A 5,684-nucleotide genomic window follows, 5' to 3' on the forward strand; every position below is an offset into this window, starting at 1 on the left:
CCCTTGACCTCCTGACCCTCCATCTCCACTTCCCAGGTCACAGCCTGTGCTATCACACCCAGCAAATTCTGAAGGAAATCCCCTCAACTGTGCCTCTCAGCCTTAGCTGCCCACTAAGACGGCCTCTATAGCTCCTTTTTCTTGTCTCCCTTTTATTCTCCCCATCTCTTTTCTTTTCTTTTCTTTTCTTTCTTTAAAAAAACAAACAAACCAAAAAAAAAAAAACAAACCTCCATTCATTGATCTTCAAACCCAACACAAAACTCTATGTACACGTTTTACAGGCCCTTGCCATAGCCACTGCTGTACTCACTGAAGTCAGCTTGCTTCTGACTCTTTGGACTCTAATTCTGCTTTCTTGAGATGCTAAGAGGACTTCGAATGCTCTCTTCCTCTGTGGTCTCTCAGCATCAGTGAACATCGTCCGATGTAAGGGGGAAAAAGCCAGAAAGACCCCGAAGATTCTCCACAGGCTTAGACAGGTAAGACCCACAGCCAATCCAATGCCAGAACCAGTCCAGGATGAGGGTAAGAAGTGCTTCTCCGTTGTTGTCGAGCAGTGGATCTTAGGAGGCCAATGGCTCCCCCGAAGCGGCCATCCCCGGGACACCTGTTGTGAACAGCCACAATGTGGTAGAAAGGCCAGTTGGTGCAGCCACCCAAAGCAAGGCATGTGGTTTGGTGGCCTCCATGGTAGGTTTTGCAGAAAAGGGTTGTGAGGTGGTGTTTCCATGGTGTTTCCGCGAGGGGCTCTTCGGCTGTGTTTTCTTTTTCTTAAACAATGCTAACAGACATCCTGTGTTGTGTCTTCCCCTGTCCTAGTCCCTCTGAGAGAATCTGGGGCCCTCAGAGTCTAAGGCGCCAGGCTGATTTTCAATGCAGGCTTACCACAGCCCACTAGGGGGCACCAAACAACACAAGCAGGTCAGGAAGAGGCTCAAGTCCACTTGCAGATAGATTTTCAGTCCTGCTTTCCTATCTTCAGGGACAGTGTTCTGTTTTTCTTCCATGTGCTATATTTGAAGGACACGCACCTGAATAGCTACTGCATCAGAGATCGTGGTAACTCTGAGTAGGAAATGAAGAACAGTCTGAATCCTCCAACAGGGGTCAGCTTCTGTCCGGAGTATCTGGGAACCACCTCTCTGCTGACTCAGTAAAGCTCACCTTTTGTAGCGAGGCGAGGATGGGGTTGTTTGTTTGTTTGTTTGTTTGGTAGGTTGGTTGGTTGTTTTAGTTGATTGAGGGTTGGTTTGGTTTGGTTTGGTTTTTTGTTTGTTTGTTTGTTTGTTTTTTGAGACAGGATCTTGGCTGACCTAGAACTCATTTTGAAGGCCGGGTTAGCCTCATAGAATACTGCCAGCCTCTGCTATGATTGCTGGAACTAAAGGCGTAGGGCACACCAGCAGACTGTACATGAGCTTTTAATCCCTCCTGATGGAAAGATGCTGAGATGGGTTATTCAGCTTGGACTTGAGGAAGGCTCAGCTAGGAGGGAACAAAGCAGGCAGGGCCACCTGCTGTCATAGGGCGGATATGGGAGATTGTGACTGCCTTTCTTCTCAACTATGCCAAGACAATGCCCATCCTCGGCCCAGCTCGCCCAGTTTAAAATGCAAGGGAGATCACCACTCTGCTGTTACCTGGAATGTAGATCTGTTCCCAAGGACACAGGTCAACATTAGTAGTCAACTTTACTGGCCTAAGGAAGGTGCAGGAAGACGCAAACTTTTGCTAAGCCCTCTGCCCTTACATTCTCATGATTTTCCTCTTTAGTAACAAGGTAGGCTGAACTTAACAGCTCTCGGGTGTCATCTCTGCACAGTGAGGGTAAGACAGGGCTTTAGTTTGAAGCCAGCAAAGGCTGCATAGGAAATTCTAAGCCAGCCCACAAGACATAGAAGGATCCAATCACAAAAATGGAAATAAAAAAAAAAAAAAAAAGATAACAAAACCGAAGCTTAGCAAATCAATGTCACAGAATCCAATAGAAATCACAAGGAGCCTTCAGAAATGAAGACCCAAAAATTTAGGGGAAATTCCCTCTTCATCTAGGTTCAGCAAGGTACCTGTGGAAATGTGATCAGACAACAGGACCAGCTTAACACTCATACAGGGACCCAGCCTGTCTGTTCAGATTGGCTCTGCCTGGGGTTGGGGCAAGGTTGGAACCCTCTGAAATGAGGGTCCTCGAAGGAGAAGGAATGGGTTTTAAGGCTTGGTTTGCAGTTCCTGTAACTTCTTGTTTCTGCCATCCACTTTTAGCAGGAGGATGGGAGACAGTCAGAGCAGCCTTTACTTGGAGGCTGTGTCTGGGGCTTTCCAGTGGCTTTAGTTCGAAGTACTCAGCACCTATAAACACAAGCTTTGGGGTATTGCGATCCAGAACCCAAAGCTATCTCCCAGTGAAACAGCTATCACCTAGCAACAGATGAGGGAGCTGGAGCTCAGACAAGTCTAACTATTGGTCTTGATGCAAAACAAACAAACAACAAACAAACACAGCTCTCATTTCAGAAGGAAAAGGGAGATTTATTCTGGAGTTAAATATGAGTGACTGTGGTCCAAATAGATTTAGGTTATCCCAAATTTTCACTTTCCAATGTGGATGAAGTTTCATGAAATCTTATAGAAACAGAACAAGAAACCCATAAAACAAGGCACGTTTCAAGCGTATGCAAATACTCAGTGGGCAGTTAGTAGACAGACCTCAGCTGTACACCCTGGATGTTAGCTAACGACTCAGCTTTGGTTGACCGAAAATTAGGCTTTTGCTAATTAACTACATTCCAAGCGGTTTTATCAGTAACCACAGTGTTCCTTCTGATGCAGAGCTTGGGAGCAAAACAAAGATTGGCTCCTTAGTGGGCTAACAATAGCCCAAGATAAATTATAATTGGGCTCTGGAGCGACAACATTCCAAACTCCTAGGCACTGAGGTTTTTATCAGTCTACCTCTGCAGAGACAGCTTCGCCTTAGCGATTCTCCATCACAGCCTGGGGGCATGTGTAATTTTGAGGCCGCAGATAAAGTATAGCCAGGTCAGACACTGTTGGGATGGGCTCCCAGCCACACCACTATCGACTGTATACATTTAGACATGCGTGATGATCTTCCAGAGGCTGCAGTGACCATCTATAGGATGCATTGTCATGGAAATCAAATGACAGACACCAAGTCATCTCTCCAGAAGGGGCCTTTTAAAAAAATGAATAGAATGGCTGGAGGTGGTTAAGAGCACTGACTGCTCTTCCAGAGGTCAATTCCTAGCAACCACATGGTGGCTCACAACCATCTGATGCCCTCTTCTGGTGTGTCTGAAGACAGCTACAGTGTACTCATATAAATAAACAAATGAATCTTTTTTTTTTTTTAGAAAAAAAATGAACAGGAAGAGGCAGATTATCAGGAAGACCTGAGAACTTGGTGGAATCTGGGCTGCAGGCGCCTTGTCTGTATCTATAATGGGCTCCAGTTGTCTGCAGTGGCAGGCTAGGAAAACAGGATGCTCTCACCGCGTCTGTAGCAGGAGTAGACAGAACTGCAGAGATGGACCCCTAATTACGATGGGAGATTTTAATGATTCCCCTCTAGTTAACAGAGCAATAGACCAAAGACCAATAAGGGATACAGATTGGAATAGGGTAACCCACGGTGCACACTGTCAGTCACTTTTCCTCACAGTGACAAGTGATGGCAAGAAGAAAGAAAGATTCATTTGGGCTCATGGTTTCAGAGGTCTCAGGCCACAGTCACATTCACCATGGGCCTGTAGTAAGGCATAAGGCAGAGAGAGCTCCATGGTGGGGGTGGGGGCGGGCCAAGCTTCCTGCTCCTTGGGCTTAGATAGGAAGGGGCCAGGGCCAGGGCCAGGGCAAGGACAAGGACACCTTCCTTCCCTTTAGCCCACTTCCTCCAACTAAGTCTCACCAAATAAAGTTTCTAGCACTTCCCAAAATACTGCTGCCGAAACAAGGACGAACTGAGAGCCAAAGACCACACCTGAGCCTGGGGGGCTGGGTGTGATAAAGTAGGAACGTCTGGTTTCTTTAGAGACTCGGGTTATAATGAGGCTGTGCTGGGGCAGACAGGTGAAAGAAGTTTTGCTGAAGCCGACACAGATGAAAGGATGCCTGGTGCTTAGATAGAACATAAATGGGAGCTCGAGCTCCCGTTCCCATTGCTCCTCCCGGCTAGTCTTCGCTGACGACGCGCATGTATCGATTCGCCCTGTGCTGCGTTTCAGAGCTTCGCTTGTGGTGACTTTATAGAGAGAAACTCACCAAAGAACTCGTGAGGTTCCTGTAGCTTCCTGCGGCTTCTGCGAACTCCCACCAATTGTTTAGCCTCAAGCTTTCTTCTGGATTGAACCGGATTCGAGTATGCTGTTTGCTAGTGGACTGAGAACAAGGAAGATTGGAACCCTAACGAACTATTTCTAAACAGGTCCACTTCCCCCCCTATCCTAATAACCTTTCTTTTCCACTACCTCTGGTGGGTGGTGGGCTAGAGGGGAGGTTGAACCCTTATTAAAGTAGGTTGTGAAAAATATAAGCCTACAAGCGTATGATGTCTCTGTGCCAACCATGACACACATCTGTAGACCTGAAATAGTCATTTGCAAAATGTGTCTTCCAACTCACCTTTTGTGACATGTTTGTTAGAGATAGGGTCTTTCTATATAGCCTAGGCTGTCTATGTAGTCCAGGCTGGGCTCTAACTGATAGAGGTGCCCAACTCCTGCTGATGCCTCTGATGGGATTAAAGGTGTATGCCACCACACTCTGCTGCTTGTATAATATTTCTATAAATGTATTGTATGCAAGATATAAATCAAATCATGACAAATTTCAATGGATGGGTCACATCACAAGTAAAATAAGGATCAATAGTACAAACATAATTGGAAAATCCATTGTGCCCAGTGGCATGTTGGGAAAATATATAAATATAGCCGATGGCTTCCAGGGTGTCAGTCACAGCCTTTCTCCTTCAGGTCATGTTGGAATACAAAGTGTCTGTCCACTCAGAACGACCCCAGAATTCTTTTTGTTTTTGTTTTTTCAAGACAGGGTTTTTCTGTTTAGTCTTGGCTGTTCTGGAACTCATTTTATAGACCAATGCAGAGATTCAGCTGCCTCTGCCTCCCAAGTGCTGGGATTAAAGGTGACTTTCTTTTTCTTATCGGTGGTTTGGATTATTTAAGATCTCTGTCCAGGTGATGGTGACGGCAGCACATGCCTTTAGTCTCTGCAAGGGCAGGCAGATCTCTTGAGTTCAAGGGCAGCCAGGTCTACAGAAAGAGTTTACACAGAGAAACCTTGTCTCAAAAAAGAAAGGAAGAAAGAAAGAAGAAGAAGGAAGAAGAAGAAGAAGAAGAAGAAGAAGAAGAAGAAGAAGAAGAAGAAGAAGAAGAAGAAAGAAAGAAAGAAAGAAAGAAAGAAAGAAAGAAAGAAAGAAAGAAAGAAAGAAAGAAAGAAAGAAAGAAAGAAAGAGAAACCCTAGAAAGAATGTAGGCAAACAAGGAAATGCAGAGTCAGTGACCGAAACCACTTCAGAAGGTCCTTGTGATCTCACCTTCCCAGTCAACTGACTGGATCTGGGAGACACACCTCTGAGTGTGTTCAGGAGGTTGTTTCCAGAGAGGTGTAACTCAGGAGGGAGACTATACCTTGTTTGGGGG

The 5,684-nt window shown here is 45.7% G+C and overlaps 1 pseudogene; it reads right to left on the reverse strand.

Annotated features, from left to right (window-relative positions):
* Positions 1–318: 318 nt before the first annotated feature.
* Positions 319–4,656, reverse strand: LOC115064827 (annotated as a pseudogene).
* Between the last annotated feature and the right edge of the window lie 1,028 nt (positions 4,657–5,684).

Source organism: Mus pahari, chromosome 10, assembly GCF_900095145.1.
Source record: "Mus pahari chromosome 10, PAHARI_EIJ_v1.1, whole genome shotgun sequence".
Classification (NCBI taxonomy): domain Eukaryota; kingdom Metazoa; phylum Chordata; class Mammalia; order Rodentia; family Muridae; genus Mus; species Mus pahari.